Source organism: Schistocerca serialis, chromosome 6 (genome assembly GCF_023864345.2).
Source record: "Schistocerca serialis cubense isolate TAMUIC-IGC-003099 chromosome 6, iqSchSeri2.2, whole genome shotgun sequence".
In the NCBI taxonomy this organism is placed as follows: Eukaryota; Metazoa; Arthropoda; class Insecta; order Orthoptera; family Acrididae; genus Schistocerca; species Schistocerca serialis.
The window spans coordinates 294,218,854-294,239,002 of record NC_064643.1 but is presented as its reverse complement, the minus strand read 5'-3'; the positions used below and the strand labels follow the sequence as shown (position 1 = coordinate 294,239,002).

Below are 20,149 nucleotides of genomic sequence, written 5' to 3'. Positions count from 1 at the left end.
TAGCATAGGTAATGACACTCATTAATTTGGACAGTGTGTCACTAAGGTGGTCTTAACATGCTTACTTTGTTGTTCATCAACCAGTCATCAACATATTTTACTATGCAACACATTTATACCAACCACATCTCTCTTCTGTCACAGAGTGTTTCACACACACCACACACTGCACAAACACCTAAAACTGAACAAGATTAGTTGAAAAAAAGGTTTGAGCCTCAGATCAACATACAGTTTTAATCTGTCAGTCTGATGCGTGCAGCAGTTTCACGAGTGTTGTATGTAGAAAATGACAGTAAACTGCTTCACTTAATCCCGATGGCAGAAGTACAGTTCCTAGAAGATGATTAACAACCCTTCCAGAGCCAAAGTACATGGTAAATCTCTGCCAGTGAGATATAGAAGCAAACAAGTGAGAGTTTTACAACTGATAAAATAAAATAAAAAATAAAAATAAAAAAAACTGCATGCATAAAGTAGGCTTCACTCATGAGTAATGTGTACGTAACGAAGTATCATTACAACAATGGAAATTCCTGGATGAAACCACTCACCTATGGCTGACTCATGTGTGGTGCACAGAAATACTCAACAGAATACAGTATTTGCACTAGCTTTCGAGCTCTTGCTCTTGCTAGAGAAAGTGCAAGAGCTCAAAAGCCAGGGCAAATACAGTATTCTGTTGGGTGTTTCTATGCACCACACATCAGTCAGCTTAAGGTGAGTGGTTGCCTTTCTTTTCTTTTTCTTTTTTTTACATATTATTCCATCCAGGAAGTATCATTAGTATTTTGTCACAGAGACTGCTGTTTACGCAACTCTTAAAGATTGTATTGCAGTACAATGCAAATGGTTACATGGTCTGTGTACACAGTACATACCACTATAAGGATCAACTGAAGTTTGCTGAATCACCAGTCTGATTTGATCCTTGATGTAACTGTGTTGTGTTGTGTGGCATTATGGTTGTGCAGCACATCTGAAATGATTCACATTTGCAGACGGAATATTGAAGTGTATGATGGTGCTCTCAAATGTGGGATGTTTATGTTTCAAAACTGTTTGAGAGTGAAGTTAGTGATTCACTGGATTACTTTGTTGCAGTTTGCAAGAAAAATATTGGAAGTGTTTGAGGTGGTTTGCTAGTGAGTTAGTTTGATTTAAATTTTTTTTGGAGCATTGTTCCACAAAAATAGCCATTTATTCTAATACTGTAACTTATTTAATAAAAAAAGTCTCAATCGCATTGACATTTTTATGTTTTAGATGACCAGTTTCACTCTTCTATAAGCCCATCAGATCTACATTCCTTGATGACTATAGGACTCTCTGGCAGACTCTCTGGCGTCGAGCAGGTCCATCCGAGCAGACACAGAGAACACAGCATTTTTCTCCATGCCTGCACGGACCTGCTCAACATCGTAGATTCCTGCAGTCATCAAGGAATGTAGCTCTGATGATGGTCTTATAGAAGATGAAAACCAGTCATCTAGATGTTGGCAATTATGAGAACAGATTAATTTTTGTATTTGGAATTATTAGTGCTTTGCATTATTTATGGTTGGATATTCAATTTATATATAATTTGTTGTTAGTTACAGATATAATAGCAAAGTTTACAAGTAGGCTGTGGGAAACAACATGCTGATCACAATCATATTTGTACAGTTGTTCAGTCTAACTGCCGAATACATGAAATATCATGTTTGTGGAGAAAGTCTGAGACTGACCAAAGTTGGATAGACCATGGCGAGGTAGGTGGGGAAAACATATGATGTTCTATCTGGAAGGGTTTGTGGTTTGAGAAGTCTATGCTGACCATTCAAGAGGTCATGTTGATGACATACTAGGATCATTTAGAAACTCCTACACGTTGTGCATGTACAACCATTACAGTGGTGTGATCAAGTTGAAATTTGTGTCGGTTGTGAGTGAGACTTTAAATACACTGGTCATATATGTGTTTGCTGGTTCATGTGGCTGCATCAAGAGGAATTCAATTTTAAACTGGAAGCTTAAACCAAATCAGGTTGGACTACACATAGTGACCAGCATTTCTACATAAAAATCTAATCCTTATGTGGAAGCATGTGATTCCTGAAGTGGGGCAGCAGCTTTTTCAGTTGTTGCAGGGGCAACAGTCTGGATGATTGACATAACTGGCTTGTAACATCAACCAAAATGGCCTTGCTGAGCTGGTATTGTGAATGGCTGAAAGCAAGGGTAAACTACAGACATCACTTTTCCCGAGGGCATGCATCTCTAATGTATGGTTAAGTGATAATGGCATCCTCTTGAGTAAAATATTCCGGAGATAAAATAGTATCCCATTAGGATCTCCAAGCAGGGACTACTCAAGAAGAATGTCATCTACAGGAGAAACAGAACTGGTATTTTATGGATCGAAGCACGGAATATTAGATCCCTTAATTGGGCAGGTACGTTACAAAATTTAAAAAGGGAAATGAATATGTTAATTTAGGTATTAAGGAATTCGTGAAGTTCGCTGGCAGGAGGAACAGGAGTTCTGATCAGGTGAATATAGGGTTATAAATACGAAATCAAATAGGGGTAATGAAGGGGAAGGTTTAATAATGAATAAGCAAACAGGAATCTGGGTAAGCTACTATGAACAGCATAGTGAACACATTATCGTAACTAAAATAGACATGATGCCCATGACTACCACAATATTACATGTTACATGTCAACTATCTCTGCAGATGAAGAGATTGAAGAAATGTATGAGGAGATAAAAAAAAATCAGATAGTTAAAGGAGACAAAAATTGTGATGGAGAGCTGGAACTCAACAGTAGGAAGTAGGTGACTATGGATGGGGGAAAGGAATGAAAAAAGAAGTTGTCTGGTAGAATTTTGTGCAGAGCATAATTTAATCATCACTAATACTGTACTTGGTTTGAGAATCATAAAAGAAGGTTTTATACATGGAAGAGACCTGGAGACACCAGAAGGTTTCAGATTGGTTATATAATGATAATACAGAGATTTAGAAACCAGTTTTTAAATTGTAAGACATTTACAGGAGCAGATGTGGACTCCGACCACAATTTGTTGGTTAACAACAGTAGATTAAAACTTAACAAACTGGAAAAAGATAGGAAATTAAGAGATGGGGCCTGGATAAGTTGAAAGAACCAGAAGTTGTTGACAGTTTCAGAGGGAACAATAGGCAATGGCCAGTTGGCGAAAGAAATACAGTAGAAATGAATGAGTAGCTTTATGAGATGAAACAATGAAGGTAGCAAAGGATCAAATAGGTAAAAAGACAAGGTTTAGTAGAAATCCTTGGATGACACAAGATATATTGAATTTAATTGATGAAAGGAGAAAATATAAAAATGCACCAAATGATTCAAAAACGAGACTTACAGCAAGTGGAAAATGGCTAAGCAGGAATGGCTAGATGACAAAAGTAAGGATTTAGAAGCACATTTCACAAAGGGAAAATTAGAGAGGCCTTTGGGGAACAGAGAAGCAGCTGTATATCAAGAGCTCAGATGGGAAACCAGTACTAACAAAGGAAGGGAAAGCTGAAAGGTGGAAGCAATATTACAGAGGGTCTATACAAGGGAGATAAACTAGAAGGCAAGATTATAGAAAGGGAAGTGGACATAGATGAAGATGAGATGGGAGATATGATACTGCAAGAATTTGATAAAGCTCTGAAAGACATAAGTCGAAACAAGGCCCCAGGAGAAGCAGATATTCGGTCAGAAGCAGATATTCGGGGAGAATGAGCCACGACAAACTCTTCCATCTTGCATGCAAGATGTATGAGACATGCGAAACACCCTCAGACTTTAAGAACAATGTAATAATTCCCTTTCCAACAAAAGCAGTTCCTGATCTGTGGAAATTACCGGATAGGTGGAAATTACTGAACTATCAGTTTAATCAGTCAAGGTTGCAAAATACTAACATGGATTATTCGCAGAAGAGTAGACAAACTGGTTGAAGCTGACCTCGGAGAAGATCAGTCTGGATTCTGGAGAAATGTAGGAACATGCGTGGCAATACTGATCCTACGACTTACCTAAGTAGATAGGGTAAGGAAAGGCAAACCAACATTTATAGCATTTGTAGACTAAGACAAAGCTTTTGACAATGTTGACTAGAATACTCCTTTGAAATTCTGAACGTCACAGGGGTAAAATACAGAGAGCAAAAGGCTATGTACAACATGTACACAAACCAGATGGCAGAGTCGAGGGACAGGAAAGAGAAGCAGTGGTTGAGAAGGGAATGTACAGGGTTTTAGCCTACCCTCAAAGTTATTCAATCTGCACACTGAACAAGCAGTAAAGGAAACCAAAGAAAACTTTGTAGTAGGAATTAAATTTAAGGGAAAATAAATAAAAACCTTGATGTTTGCTGATGACATTGCAATCCTGCAGAGACTGCAAAGGACTTGGAGGAGCAGCTGAACAGGACAGACATTGTCTTGAAAGGCGGATATAAGTCGGACATCAGCAAAAGCAAAACAAGTCTAATGAAATATAGTCCCATTAAATCAGGTGATGCTAAGGGAATTAGGCTAGGAAACATACTTAAAGCAGTAGATGAGTTTTGCCTTTAGGGTAGAAAAATAACTGATGATGACTGAAGTAGAGAGGATATAAAATGTAGACTGGCATTGACAAGAAAAGCATTTCTGAAGAAGAGGAATTTGTTGAAATTGAATATAGATTTAAGTGTTAGCAAGTCTTTTCTGAAAGTATTTGTCTGGAGTCTAGCCGTGAATGAGACTTAAACATGGATGATAAACAGTTTAGATGAAAAGAAAATAGATGCTTTCAAAATGTGGTCCTACAGAAGAATGTTGAATATTAGATGAGTAGATCATGTAACTAATGAGTGGGGTAGGTAATGAACAGAATTGGGGAGACAAGAAATTTGTGGCACTACTTGACCAACATAAGGGATCAGTTGATAGGACACATTCTGAGATGTGTCCGCCCCTGGTAGCTGAATGGCCAGCATGACGGATTGTCAATCCTCCGGGCCCAGGTTCGATTCCCGGCTGGGTCAGGGAATTTTCTCCACCCAAGGACTGGGTGTTGTGCTGTCCTCATCATCAACCTATCATCTTCATTGACTGTAGGTCGCCGAAGTGGCGTCAAATTGAAAGACCAGTAGCACACGGCGAACGGCATGCGCGACGGCAGGCCCCCAGCCATACGATTAAATAAATAAAATTCTGAGATGACAAGGGATCACCGTTTTAATAGTGGAGGGAAGTTGAGGGGGGGGGGGGGGGGGTAAAAATGAAAGAGGGAGACCAAGAGATTCAGAAGGATGTACGTTGCAGTAGCTCTTTGAAGATGACGAAGCTCACACAGGATAGATTAGCACAGACAGTTGTATCATACCGGTCTTAGAACTGAAAACAACAACAACAACAACAACAACAACAACATCAACAATGTGGAAATAACCCAACAGAAATGTACACTTTGAGAGCAGTGTATGGAAATAGTGTAGTGGTTTGTAGCACAAAATAATCACTGTGGTCTGCTTGTTTTTGTAAAGGTCAGGTAAGTGTTGAGGACAATCCAAGCAGGTCACAAAAGAATTGCAAAATTGCTTCAATGTTATGGAATAGAAGAACAGTGGAAGATTTGTTCCACTTTATGAAACCCGGATACAAAATTTTGAGCCAGAACTGGAATCTCAATCGTCACAATCGAAAAGATCCAATTCTCCACATCAAAATACATTCCGCCACCAAAAATCAAAGATGAAACTGATGATAGTCTTTGTGTACGACATGAATGGAGTCATTGCTACCAGTAGAAAGTCCCAGGGGATGTCTCTAACAGGCAAATACTACAAGCTGTTTCTGCAAAACATTTTGCATTCAAAAATTTGTCAAAGGAGGACTGACATGCATGCAACTGGTACCCACATTTTGCACGATAGTGTAAGATCACATACTGCCCAATCACTGAGAGAAACACTTGACAAATATGGATGGGAAATATTTCCCTACCCACCCACCTTACAGTCCTGATACGAACCCCCCCTTCCCCTGACTTTAATTTGTTTCCCAAATTGAAGGAACAACTCCATGGAAAATGTTTTGATACAATTGACAAAGCTTTCAGTGAAGCGACCCAAGTAACAAGACAGCAAAACAATGAAGGTGACCTATCTGGAATACAATAGTTGCAAAACAGCGGGAAGCTGTCATATGCAAGTACTTTCTTCAATTCTCTCTTAAAGTGTGCAGAACTTCTGAAACAGCCCTCATACTGTTTTTACCAGCACTTGTCAACTGAACACTATCCAGTCTTTCTACATGCACCCAAGACTCATTTCAGGCCGAGACTATGAGTACGCACCTAACAGCCACATACCATAGTGACATCACTCATACATTCAACAACTCAGACACAAAATACTGAATATCTTTGTCACAGTGGTCACCAACAGCAGCTGATGACCATCATTCCTAAATTACGGCTTGTGAATACACTGGGAAGAAAGTGACAACAATGTGAAGTTGCTTTTTTTTTTTTTTTTTTTTTTTTTTTTTTTTTTTTTTTTTTTTTTTTTTTTTGCAACTGGAAGCGGCTGTGGCAGCACAGACAGTTCACAGCTATCTCAACAACAAATGTGGCCCCTAGTTGTCCATTACAAAAGAGATTAGTATCCTACCCAGGCACCATGATATGAGAAGAAAATAAGGTAAGCAATGAAAAACCTGGAATGGAATCTGGATAGTGTCAGCTTTTCTTCACTGTCCAGTGCAGGATTTGCCTGTTGCCTGATGATAGTCATAAAAGAGTGTGGAGACAACACAGTAATAATGCACGTTTCAGGCATCAGTCCACAACAGGGAGGTGAGTCAATCATGTATTGGGCTAGCGCCATGTGCAGGACCCTCCAGCCTATTATCCAGCCTTAGCTGCTGTTCACACTGTGACTCAAGATAACATGACATAGCGGAAGTGAATTAACTGCATACTGGGACGACAGTGATATACCACCATCACATACCTTTTTCGTATTGCCCAGCACAATACGGAGTGCTGACAGCTCCATGCAACTTGTGTTGTATGATACATAGGTAGGGATGTTTCAAGTCATCTGATGTGCCTCAAAAAAATGTTTTATGTAGATGAAGGAAAGCTACATCGATCTCTGGTGTTAATTTCTCAGTAAAACTTTTACTTTTCAGGTTAAAAATTTTAAAAAAATTCTGGGATTTATGTTTGTTCCTTGCAATGCAGTCTTTTTCACCTGATTTTGAGTAAACTATTTCGTAAAATACAGTCATTTTTCTGCATCTTATAGTCTGATGTCACAGCATGATAACGAACTGGTTTTGTTTTCATTATTGCCCAAAGATATTGTGACACTTCGAAGTAAAGTAAAACATTGCAAATAGTTTTAAAAGTCTGCAATGCAAAATGGTGTAGCTGGCCAGTTTACATTTGATGTTAAATATAGCAAACACATCAAAGTTGCTTTTGGCAATCAAATGAGAGTCATAACTACTTCATTTCTCGAGAAACTCCATGAGGTACATTGGAGGTTGTCTGTAATGAGTGTGGCAGCCATGCAACCCACACCATGCTATTGCCACCACCTACGCGGAATGCGGAACCGCCTCATTTATGTTTGCTGCTGATACAAGCTGAAGCTAGAAAAGAAAAACTTACTGAAATGGAAAGACAACAGGAATCATCAGCTGATGATGCTGACTGGACATTTTTTCAGTCAAAGCACCCTGATTTCAGGAATCTTTGTAACAGGCACACAAAGAGTTCTGAAAGCTAAATTCATGTTACTTCTGCACGAGCAGCTGGATGAACCAACGGTGGACACAAGTATTCTGCGTATCATCATGGGCTTCTTACATTTATTCAAAAAATTTCCAGCAATGTTTCTTCTGAGTACTCATCAAACTGAATCTATACTACTCAGAAAAACTGAACAGTTATAGAAATACTGTCCTAGCTTTATTAGTCTGTAACCATTATTTATGTAATTACCACACTCAATGAAGAACCATACTGGGTGGTCTTATAAAAAATAAACTTCTGACGGTGTTACTTTTAATGTCATTCACAAACTTACATTACTGTAGCTTGTTTCTGAGCACGAAAAATAGCAAGTAGAAAATCTGAGTCCAGCTTTGTCAGAGTCTCTAACACCAGTTACTCAAGAAAGTGGAACCTGTATGGATTCATTCTGTAGTAATGCATGAGCATGCTGCCCCTATACCGTGAATGCATTCCTCCAGGAGGCAGGAATCCAACAGATGGAATGGTCTACACAGAACCTGCTGACATGACCCAACTATGCATGTTTGGGACCAGATGAAACTTGCAGTGCATCATTGCAGGAACCCACCTGGCACACTGGATTACCTCAGGATGGGCATGTCGAAAAATGAGAAAGGCTTCACCACCACATCCGTATCATCTTGTGGACAGCACACCAAAGAAAATACATGTATGTTGCAATGAATGTGGTGGATCATTGTAGTGTTGAATGTTACCAAACAGCAGATTTTGCTTTCACAGATGTGAAAGACTTTATGTTAATTATTGTTTAATTTAATTGTAAAGTTACCTGTTCCCATTGAAGCTAGGCTTTCTCAGATATGCAGTTAGTGCAAAACTTTTTTTTTTCTTCAGTTTAGCTTACACAGCTTGCCTTAGAAAATTACATGTTTCCATTTTCACACAGATAACCATGAACCTGCTGCGTCGACTATTCCATAGTATTTTAACTTTTGCAAGAGAATATCTTGATTCACTCAGCAAAAGCCTTAAAAAAGAAATCTGACTGATTAGGGTAGAACTGCCATCAGTGATGAGTTCCCCTTGAAATTGAGGCCCAATGACCAGTGAAAACATGTCTGGAGAATCCCCAGGCAGGTGATGGTCTGGAGTGCCATTTCATTATAATTTCTTAGCAGTACCCCTTTGGTTTTCATCCATGGCATCCTTGGCAGCACAGCAGTACATCGACAATATTCTACACCCTGTTATGCTGCCCTTTATGGCAAATCACATTTGACTTACATTTCACAAAGATAATGCCCACCCACAAATGGCGGAATTTCTACTGCCTGTTATCATGCTTGCCAAACCCTACCTTGACCAGCAAGTTCATCAGATCTCCCCCCAACTGAGAATATCTGGCGCATTATGGGCCAAGTCCTCCAATCAGCTCGAGAGTTTTACAATCTAATGCACTAATTGGACAGAATTTGGCAGCACGCTATCCGTCAGGGGGACATCCAATATTTCTGGCAATCAACGCCAAGCTGAATATCTGCTTTCATAAGGGCCATAACTGCTTACATAAGGGCCAGAGGTAGACCAACACATTATTAACTTGTTCAATTTGTGAAGTTCTTTCTCTTGAATGATCATCCTATTTTACTAAACTTGTAATCATTTGTTGGTCTCTACATGTACATCACATCTACTGATTTCCATTCCATTCAGATAATTCTTGCTTCTTTGTCTTAGAGTGTATAATATAAATTGTAATTTCACTGTCCAGTAGGTCTCCTCAGTTTTGTATGATATTCTGATGTCATCTGTTTCCTGAGTTTAAAATCAACTTATCTGACTTGGTTTAATTTTTTATGAGATTCGCATTCACAAAATATGGATAATAGAAAGATAAATTATATTTTCAAAGGTAGTAGCAAATTAATTATATTTTCAAGTAGGTAGAATGGACTGCTAATATCGTTCTCTTCAATCTACAAATAATTCTGAACTTTTACTTTCAGTCCCAGTCGTGGACACCTGCGGGGGAAGGGACAAGGGGGCAGTTATTCCTAGAGATAATTCATTGCGTTTACAAATATGATAAAATGATGCAATGTGACAAACATATTAAAGTGAGTTGGGTCATTCCATGTTAAAGAGACTTTGTGACAAAAAAATTAAAATGACAATATTACAAATATAACTTTAAAAATGCCAAGTTAAAAGTACATTTGTTCATTGCAAAATAATCATGAATATGAAAAAAATAAATTTCTACCTTCACTAAGTGTTTAAAGTGCACTGTTCTATGGCACCAAAGAGAGGTATGTTTTATGCTATTTCCAGATGAATATTAGTTGTGTTATCCATAGCTGATTGTTCTATTGTTGCAAAGAATATTGAAGTCAACATTGTTATAGCTCATAATAATTCATTTTGCTGAGGTAAGCTAATTGCATTTCTTTATTTTGTTAGTTTTATAATATATATGCAGCTTGTAACACCCGTAACAAAAAAGATACAAAAGTTTAATTTGTAATCTAGTAAATTTGTTCTGTACAATACCTTTCTGTAAAAGTGAGGTTATACCCATGTTTTACAATATCATACCATTACATGGCATTTTGAAATCTTATTTAACACTCTTAGAGCTGTTACGGGTGTTACTAATTTTTGTTTCGGGTGTTACTTAACACATGCGTAACACCCGTAACTTGAATTGGATGGTTTAATGCCACCTCAATCTTTAGTAGGCCTAGGCCCTACATTTAAATTATAACCAAATGGTATTATTATTAATGAATAAAGTTTCTTAACTATGTTTATGACATATGAAAACAGTTTTGCCAGCCAGTGTGGCTGTGCGGTTCTAGGCGCTTCAGTCTGGAACCGCGTGACCGCTACGGTCGCAGGTTCGAATCCTGCCTCTGGCATGGATGTGTGTGATGTCCTTAGGTTAGTTCGGTTTAAGTAGTTCTAAGTTCTAGGGGACTGATGACCACAGATGTTAAGTCCCATGGTGCTCAGAGTCATTTTTGAAAACAGTTTTAAGCATGAAAACTAAAATTTTTATTCCACTGCATACATTTGTTTAAGCACTACACCTACATTATAAAAGTTAATTAGGGCATTAACCTGACTCAACTGACATCCTCCTAAAACGTTAATTAAGCCCAAAATTAGATTACATATAGTTTATGTTTTCCATTCTAACTTTTCCAATAACAACAATATTGCTAACCTCAGTTTTAAATTTTATATAGGCCCAGTAAACAGCTCATTGAGGCAGATTCTAGTCATTCATAAGAGCCTATGCTTAACAATGTCTTTTACTTTTATCTCTCTGGACAGCGTTATGTTTATACATATATATGCCTACATTATCATGATTTCTGTCTTCGGAGACCGTGGCACCAATACCAGCAAGGGAAAGAGTGAAGAAGTATCAAGAAAAGATTAAAGATAACCATGAAAACAGAGAAGCTTACTTGAAGAAAGAACAAGACGAATTAAGAAGATTGCAGGTTAAAAAAAAAAATTGAAAAATAATCAACGTCTTAGAGATAAGAATCGAAGAAAAATAAGAGAGAGAGAGAGAGAGAGAGAGAGAGAGAGAGAGAGAGAGAGAGAGAGAGAGAGAGAGAGAGAGAGAGAGAGAGAGAGAAGAAAAAACTAGAACTCGCAAGATCAAAAGTTCCAAATGAATCTTCTCCTATTGGGACTTACAAGTGTAAAAAGACATTTGGTAAAGCTGTGAAGAAAGTGTTGAAGGTACTTCGAAAAAGCCCCAGTAAAAAATCTGGTGTTATTAAAAAGATAGTTTCCGATATAATTGGCTCTGAAACTTTGGATTGACAGTTGAATGGAATTTTTTTGCCAGTTCACATGGTAAAGGAGCCATGGATGGCGTAGGAGGTGCACTGAAGAGGAGTGTGTGGACAGCTGTTAGATCTAGGAAAGTTATTATTAACAACGCAATTGACTTTTATGACTACACTCTGAAGAATTTTTCTAAAATTAAGGTACTATGGGTTGAGAAGATAACAGTGGAGCATAACATTCCTATTTTGGATGAAAGGTGGAAAAATTTACAAGCAATTCCTCAAATCCAGGGCTGCCATCACTTTCGGGCTTATAACACAACTGATTTGCTGGTTTCAAAAACAGCAGAGTCATTAATGAATGACAAGGATGTCAGTATTTATTACTGAGGATGCCAAAGTTAAAACATTACATGCAAAAAGATGCATAAACTTCTATGAAATGTGCAGTTCTAATGATTCTAATCAGGAGACTGTTTCACCATCTGAATCGCAAGACAATATTGGAAGTGCTCGTCAGTTAAGCCTAACTAATAAAATTGAAAAGTCTGATTTAAAATTTGGGTTATTTGTCTTGGTTGACATTCCAAGTGACAAAAAGAAGCCAACCCTATCCAAAATTCAACACCGTTACTTGGGAATCTGCCAGAGTGAGGTTGATGAAGAGGAGGATGTGAAAATAATGTTTCTGAAGTCAGTAGGAAAAAGTAAAACACTTTTTAAACTAGATGAAACTGATGTTTGTTTTGTGAAATTCAGTCAAGTACTATCTAAGGCAACAGCACCAGAAATCAAACAAGGTAACCGTTTGTACTATGAGTTCAATTTTGAATTGGATGTTGCTGGAAAAGTTTTTTAAATGAAGTTTTTAAACCTATCAATAATAAGAAAACATTTTTGTCATAAATTTATTAGGCCTACAAAACGAGGTAAATGTTAAGTAAGTAATGATATCTTGGCCTAGTTGTACTATAAAATTGTAACAAAATTTTTTGTGTAATAAATAGCTTTATCCTTCAAATATGTTCTCTTAAGTACATACTTTTATTCCAAATAAACTACAATACTTCTTTTCTTTTTATGCAATTGTAAGAGGTAGATTTATTCCTTCAAGAATCAAATCTGATGCATCTATGTAACACCCGTAACATTTAATGTAACGCCCGTAACAGCAAAAAAAATATATATACGGAGTTATGATGTCCAAAAAAATAAAAATTTATATTTCAAAATAAAATTTGGGGCAATACCTCTTGACAGTTGTTTTACAAGAATAAAAGCTTCATCAAGTTTGCAGAAATTAGAGAATTCCCTAACTCATAACAGGGACTAGGTCTACTTTTGGTAACACCCGTAACACTACTTTTTTGATTAATAACCAGGAGAACAATAAAACAATTCCAGTATCAACATTTCTAACATGAAATATAATGTAAGCCTTAAAAGTTTTCAATATTAATTTCAATAAATATTTTTCCTTACATTATTTTTCCTGATTTTAAGGTGTGTACATGTAACACCCGTAACTATGGAATTGCCCAGTTATAAAATGAACTAGAATAATGGAAACGTTTGAAGAAGGTTCAAACTGAAGTTACCAAAAGCATAATTAATTTAGAATCGCTACACTGTTCTTTAAGAAATCTCATTCTTTACATATGTATGAAAATTGTTGTGTAACCATCTTAAAGCTACTGCAGTGTACGACGGTCAGAATTCAGAGGTTCTCGGAAGTGAAGAAACATCTACTGACCAACAAATTGTACCTGTAGATAGAAAACTTTTCAATATTTGCTGATACCAAAGAGGAGGGAGAGAGAGAGAGAGAGAGAGAGAGAGAGAGAGAGAGAGAGAGAGAGAGAGAGAGAGAGAGAGAGAGTGTGGGTGTGTGTGTGCGCGTGTGTGTGGTTTGGGAATCTCATTGGCGCCCAATGAGGAGGTTATCAGTGCCCTAACAATGATTAAAATAAATGAATGTGGATAAGAATGATAACTGTCGTACACGTATGCACAGGAAATGACCACACAATTACTCTATCGCACAGGCACTCCCACATGCACTAAAACCAATGAGGCGGCGAGATAGCTAATCAAGAAATTAAAACAGAGGGAAAACAAAACACAAAAGAGCTAAAAGAACAGCATAGGGAAATGGGACTGGCTGACCACTTACAAAAAACTTGAGTGAGCCAGCCACCCTGTTGACACATTAAAAACACCTCCCCAAAATCTTGTTAAAAACGTGGGACAAATCACAAAACTTTAAAACGCGAACCACATTTGTTTGATCATTGCATAAAATAGACTGCAGATCCGCTGGCGAATCCACTGCAGTCCGCTGGCCAGCAAATAAAATGTGGTGCACCGTGATCTGCACACCACAAGCACCACACATCAGAGGGTCCTCTCGCCGGAGTAAAAATCCGTGCGTCATAGGGCTGAGGCCAATGCAAAGACGAGTATGGAGGGGCTCGTCCCATCGACGTGGCTGGAAGGAAGTATGCCATGGCCGAGTTGTGGACTTGACAACATGGGGCTTGTTGTCAGTCACTTCTAGCCACTCACAGGATTTTATACTACAACAGTGAGGTGAGGGCATGCAGAGGGATACCACACTGAAAGACCTGACAGTCACGACACGCCTCCTTGCCTGCTCAATCAGCCATTTCATTCCCCAGAATTCCCATGTGCCCTGGTACCCAGTAGAAAGACACCACCTTCCCCAGTCACTGTAGTTGGAGGAGGGCTTCCTGGATAGTCTGGGTTACTTTAGGATAGTCTGGGTTACTTTATCTGCTGGGTACAAACACTGGAGAGAGTAAAGGGCGCTCAAAGAATCTGAACAGACGAGAAATCTAACACTGGGAGACTGTCTCATCCGCTCCAGTGCCCGCAAGATTGCATATAATTCCGTGTCAAAGATGGTAAATTGGGGAGGCAGTCTGACCTTGAGGACACGATCCGGGAAGGCAACAGAGCAACCAACGGAGTCACCCTGCTTAGACCCATCCATAAAAACAGCTACATGGTCATGGTGCTCAGATAAAATAGCAGAAAAGACAACAGTAAAAACGGAAGCAGGAGTGCTATCTCTCCTGTACCACATCAAATCTACAATCACTCTGGGCTGCTCCAGTAACCAGGGTGGCAAACGGTTAAAACTCTGGACTTGGGGTCCCACTGGTGCCACACTGGGTGACTACAGCATATACTACACAGCGATCCGAAATGGCATCATGACGAATGGACGGTTGGAAAAAAGGCGCTCCAGATGTGGACAAACAACAGTATGGTGTGCAGGTGAAGTTGGATCTGCGAGAAACTTACATGCTTGGCTCACCATGAGCAGCTGGCGCTGAATAGTAAGTGTCAGTTCCCCTGCCTCAGCACAGAGGCTGGGTATGGGACTGGTCCAATAAGTGCCAGTGTCTAGCCGAATTCCCTCATGGTTGACAGCATCAAGGATCCGCAAAGAAGAGGGCCTCGCTGACCCATACACCATGCACCCATAGTCCAGCCGCGAGCGCACAAAAGCCGAATAAAACTGGAGGAGGCGTGCCCTGTCCACTCCCTAAGATCCATGGCAAAGGCACTTGAGAATGTTCAGTACCTTCAGGGTTCGGGCTTTTAAGTCTCGCAGGTGTGGCAACCACGACAATCTGGAGTCAAAAATGAGGCCCAGAAACTGCACTGTGTCTCTAAAATGTAGGATGGTATCCCACATCCTCAAGGCATGCAAAGTAAAAAGACAACGAGAGCGATTAAAATGAACACACACACACACACACACACACACACACACACACTTATCAGCAGAAAACCGAAAAACCTTCTTTGCAGCCCACTCCTCTAGCCACCACACTGTAAGTTGCAACTGACGACTCGCCGTTGTAACACTGGAGGAGGAGCAAAAAACAGCAAAATCGTCCACAAATAATGAGCACTGTACATGACCCCTTACTGTAGATGTAATACTGTTGATGGCAATGGCCAAGAGAGTAACGCTTAGAACACTGCCCTGAGGAACACCATTCTCCAGCTCAAATCGATCAGAGAGTGTGGCACCAACTCGGGTCTGAAAAAAACGCTGAGACAAGAAAGACCGAATGAAAATGGGGAGGTGCCCACGAAACCCCTACTCATGCAGTTGTGCGAGTATACAGTGTCTCCAGGTATTATCGTATGCCTTACTTACATCGAAGAAAATGCCAATATAGCGATGTTTACGGAGGAAAGCCTTCTGAATAACCGCCCCCAGAAGGGTCAGGTTGTCGACTGTGGTCCGATATGGGCGGAATCCACTCTGAGAGCAGCTAAGGAGTTGCCTCGTCTCCAAGGATAGCACTTCGATATTTTCATTTAGTTTCAAAAACTAATCTACAAAATCGGCACGTGAATATCGATATTTACATTCCTGAATAACATTGTTGCCTTATTTCTAGATGCACGTGCATCGCTCGTTCTTTTCTACATAATAAGTGTTAATTATCGTGTCATAAATGGATGTTAGACAACAACAATGGAAAAAACGCAAAAAATCTTAAAAATGACATCATCGTCGAAACATTAAATGAAGAAAGACGCAAAATTTAATTTACATTCTATTCCCACGATATTCGCGATGTTAGTAATAGTCGACAACGTGCAGCTCTTACGGACAGAAAGATTACACGCCAACATACTCCAGGCATTACTAAACGGCTATGAGAAACTAAATGAAGTTGCCGATCAACTAAGTGCTGGAATAAGATCGTGTACACGGTCCTTTAAGGACACCCACGATGGGAGTTCCATATTGAAAATCACTATGCTTACATGCGACACATCTTCCGAAAGACGAAAACCGGATTTCAGAAACCGGTTTTCGCTGTTGTGTTTACATGTTAAGGTCTGAAGCGGATTTGCTAGCCCAGTTAAATATGACGCCTGGGAAACAGCTGTTGCAGCGTATGACTTAGTCAGCACAAATGCTATTTCCCTTCAGTTGGACGAGGTATAAACAGCTTCAGTCTACTTGTCCATTCACAGTACGAAAAACCACTCCGTCCATATTAGCCGAAAATTTTTAGAGACAATACACAACTTGACAGCCCAAGCAAGTTCCAAAATCTGTTGCGTTTACATGGGGATGAAAATCAATTGCGGAATTGGAAACCCGGCAACTACAAGCGGATTTCCAGAACCGATATTGAAGTGTTTACATGACCACTCAAAATCGGTACTGGGAAATTGGTTTACGAAATCCGGTTTTGGGAGCCCCATATAAACGGGGTGATGTCTCCATCCCTGTTACCACGTCACTTCGTTTCATAAACATCAAAAGGCTACTGTTCAAGAAACCAGTTGTACGAAAAACTGCTCTACAGACGCTTACACCAAATTTAGATACTGGTTAGCAACTGTAAAGAGATAATTTCAAGTACCATAATTCATGTGTTATATTTGTTTCCAGTTGCTGAATGTATGTACATATGTTCTGTGCGTTCTGTGCTTGGTAGAAGTAGGAAGTCGCCTTTCGTTGGAACTATTTTCAACCTATGCGCTCATAGAGTAATTGTTGTGCAGTAAGCCTAATTCAGTTAATTTCAAAATTACTTCAGTAAACGAGTATAATGTTTTCGCATGAACGTGTCTGTAATGCACTTTCAATGACACTCAGCTGACGGGTACGTTTTGATAGTGTTGTCGGCAGTGAACGAAGTTATTATTCAATTTCTCCAGTCAGCAAACTAGTGGCTTTTAAGTAAGCAGTAGCGGCAAGAGGGCCAACTGGACAGCCCGTCAAAAACTGACCACAGATCAAGCATGAAAACAGGAACGTGCACTGCATTGTAGAGAGAGGGGAAAAAAAGCAAAAAAGAAACAATGAACGGTCGAAGGACAGAAGTGTAATGTAGAACTGCGTATAACAGCAATGGCGCCTTATGTGCGAGCCGTGTTTTATCTCCCTCGTGACAGTCCCCTCTGTATTCAAATTTGTGTCTGTGTCGTGGTGTAACGTCCGTTTGTAACGGCGAGTTGTAAGGTATGGACCTATAATGACAGTTGATTCTGCACTACTCCTCTATTAGCAGCTGAAAGAAAGTGACATTTGATGATAGGGCGAAAAGGCAACCGATTCCTCCAGCGGGAAGCATGGCTAGTGTGTCATACACGGCAATAACGGCAGTAAGTGTGTCATACGATAGTAATCTCTTATCAACGTATGTAATTTTTTACGCCTGGTAGGTGAATGAGATATGTCTCCTTGCCCGATTTAGCTGTTCGTATGAATGTGAATGAGATCGTTACCAATGAAATAGTGAAACATAATACACTCCTGGAAATTGAAATAAGAACACCGTGAATTCATTGTCCCAGGAAGGGAAAACTTTATTGACACATTCCTGGGGTCAGATACATCACATGATCACACTGACAGAACCACAGGCACATAGACACAGGCAACAGAGCATGCACAATGTCGGCACTAGTACAGTGTATATCCACCTTTCGCAGCAATGCAGGCTGCTATTCTCCCATGGAGACGATCGTAGAGATGCTGGATGTAGTCCTGTGGAACGGCTTGCCATGCCATTTCCACCTGGCGCCTCAGTTGGACCAGCGTTCGTGCTGGACGTGCAGACCGCGTGAGACGACGCTTCATCCAGTCCCAAACATGCTCAATGGGGGACAGATCCGGAGATCTTGCTGGCCAGGGTAGTTGACTTACACCTTCTAGAGCACGTTGGGTGGCACGGGATACATGCGGACGTGCATTGTCCTGTTGGAACAGCAAGTTCCCTTGCCGGTCTAGGAATGGTAGAACGATGGGTTCGATGACGGTTTGGATGTACCGTGCACTATTCAGTGTCCCCTCGACGATCACCAGTGGTGTACGGCCAGTGTAGGAGATCGCTCCCCACACCATGATGCCGGGTGTTGGCCCTGTGTGCCTCGGTCGTATGCAGTCCTGATTGTGGCGCTCACCTGCACGGCGCCAAACACGCATACGACCATCATTGGCACCAAGGCAGAAGCGACTCTCATCGCTGAAGACGACACGACTCCATTCGTCCCTCTATTCACGCCTGTCGCGACACCACTGGAGGCGGGCTGCACGATGTTGGGGCGTGAGCGGAAGACGGCCTAACGGTGAGCGGGACCGTAGCCCAGCTTCATGGAGACGGTTGCGAATGGTCCTCGCCGATACCCCAGGAGCAACAGTGTCCCTAATTTGCTGGGAAGTGGCGGTGCGGTCCCCTACGGCACTGCGTAGGATCCTACGGTCTTGGCGTGCATCCGTGCGTCGCTGCGGTCCGGTCCCAGGTCGACGGGCACGTGCACCTTCCGCCGACCACTGGCGACAACATCGATGTACTGTGGAGACCTCAAGCCCCACGTGTTGAGCAATTCGGCGGTACGTCCACCCGGCCTCCTGCATGCCCACTATACGCCCTCGCTCAAATTCCGTCAACTGCACATACGGTTCACGTCCACGCTGTCGCGGCATGCTACCAGTGTTAAAGACTGCGATGGAGCTCCGTATGCCACGGCAAACTGGCTGACACTGACGGCGGCGGTGCACAAATGCTGCGCAGCTAGCGCCATTCGACGGCCAACACCGCGGTTCCTGGTGTGTCCGCTGTGCCGTGCGTGTGATCATTGCTTGTACAGCCCTCTCGCAGTGTCCGGAGCAAGTATGGTGGGTCTGACACACCGGTGTCAATGTGTTCTTTTTTCCATTTCCAGGAGTGTAGTTTGTCACATAAGCTGCAACAAATGCTTCCAACAGTTTCACAATCACACAGTTTTTCTGTACTCTGGCAAAACATATGTTTTTAACGGTTTTGAAATAGCGTTCCGTTTTGAAAGTCTTGACTCTTGAATTCGTTTGTTGTAACATAGTTCATGCCCGTTTATTTATTATTTTCATTTCTGTGAGACGTCTATGTGGTATCTCGCCCGCTCTCACTATTCATCAAGTTTACTTGCGACGGTAACGTACTCTTACCACATGATTCATGTTCTGTAACCAATGTACAGTATGACAGTTGCCAAGGCTACGGAAAGAGAACAAACATTTCAGTGACCAGACGGACAGTTCATTATGTTGTGAAAAGAAATAAAATAAAAATAAATAGGCTAACACGATGGAGTTTTGAACACGGCTCGTCCAGTTTACCCTAAAGGGGAGTTGGATCGCCCTATCCCGACAATGTTAAATTTAGTGACTTGGTTTCCCTGTATTTCAGGAACCACTGTAGCCATTGAGATGAAACTTTTACAGGGCATTAAACTATATGTTCTGAGTTTATTGAAATACAATAATTGATTTCAGCCACTGCTTTTGGAAATACAATTTTTTAATTACACGGTTAAAATTTTGTGTACTTTTTTGTTCGTTATCGCAAATAATTTTAATTACAAATAACATTATGTTCTTCTTTTAGCTCAGAAGACATAGGATATGAATGTTATTACTCCCTAAAAATTTGAACACATACATTATCCTAAATAATTTTAATTACGCGTAACATTACGTTGTTCTTTTGGTTCAGTAGACACAGGATATGTATGTTATTACTCCC

General features: G+C 40.4%; 1 protein-coding gene across 1 annotated transcript in view; it reads right to left on the bottom strand.

The window, feature by feature from the left end:
- LOC126483691 (dolichyldiphosphatase 1-like) overlaps positions 1-20,149 on the bottom strand; it is a 71,558-nt gene that overhangs the window by 11,570 nt on the left and 39,839 nt on the right. The window lies entirely within an intron of this gene.